This window comes from Phaenicophaeus curvirostris, chromosome 14 (assembly GCF_032191515.1).
Source record: "Phaenicophaeus curvirostris isolate KB17595 chromosome 14, BPBGC_Pcur_1.0, whole genome shotgun sequence".
Lineage (NCBI taxonomy): Eukaryota > Metazoa > Chordata > Aves > Cuculiformes > Cuculidae > Phaenicophaeus > Phaenicophaeus curvirostris.
Window position 1 is genome coordinate 9,322,540 of NC_091405.1, and position 1,073 is coordinate 9,323,612.

Below are 1,073 nucleotides of genomic sequence, written 5' to 3' on the forward strand. Positions count from 1 at the left end.
TGGAAAGCAGCAGTTCAGGTAGTTGCCAACAGAACAAACAATCCAAGAAGGGTGACGAGGAAACAAGGTTTAAAATGGCAGCAAAGCATGGAGAGGCTGGAAACAGTTTATTTCACATTTGCAACAATACTGAAAAATACTTCATTATGTTTCCTGGGTATAATATCACACTTCTGTACACTGCTGTTTCTATGGAGAAAATAGCTGCAGGTGCAATCGTATAAACTTTGTGCCACTGCTTCTTGTATTTTTAAGCAGGTTAATGATTTGGTTATGCTTGTATGCCACAATAGTTACACTGTACTGTAGTTACACATATTTTAGAGAAGAGCTTGTTTACTCTCCAAATGCAACAGAGGTTTCTGCAGGTGGATACTACTGATTTATCTCCTTTTTATTATCCTGTATAATTTCTAGTAATAATGTCAGGTTCTTTCATTGACCCGTACTGAAGTCTTAGATTGCAGCAGTGGCAAGCAAGAATTCATTAATGGACTGCTTTATGCCTATTCTGTTCAGAAGTGTTGTTTCTATGATTTTTCTCACTTCTTTCTATTGGCGCTGTGTTAATACGTGAATGTATTCAATACTATTGAAGAAAGAAAGTGGCGTAAGTTTTTAAATACAGAAATTGGACTATAAAATTGTTCTTAAATCTGTTAATAACACTAAAATACACCACCATTATAGTTCTGTCTATTTTAAAGTGTTATTTCTCTGAATGGAGTGACAGTTCAACTCATGCACTGTACTTTGTGGTTGAATATGGATTGGTGCTTCTCGGTTGATGAGATTGTAATATCTTTTTTTGCTTGTGTCACTCATGATTTTTTTCTGTGTTCTGAATTTCTTCAGAGAAATACTATCATCCATTTTTTGCAATACTTCTGACTCTATTGCAGTAGCATACTGCACATTATCCTTGTACCCAAAAAGACCTCCAGAAAATAGTCAACATGCATCAAAGTAGCATGGATACTGGAGGCTGAGTCTGGTATCTCCTTGTTCCTGGACAATTTTATTTTCTTCTATCAAATAATGTCTTAGATTGTTAATTACATCAGTCTCAAGTG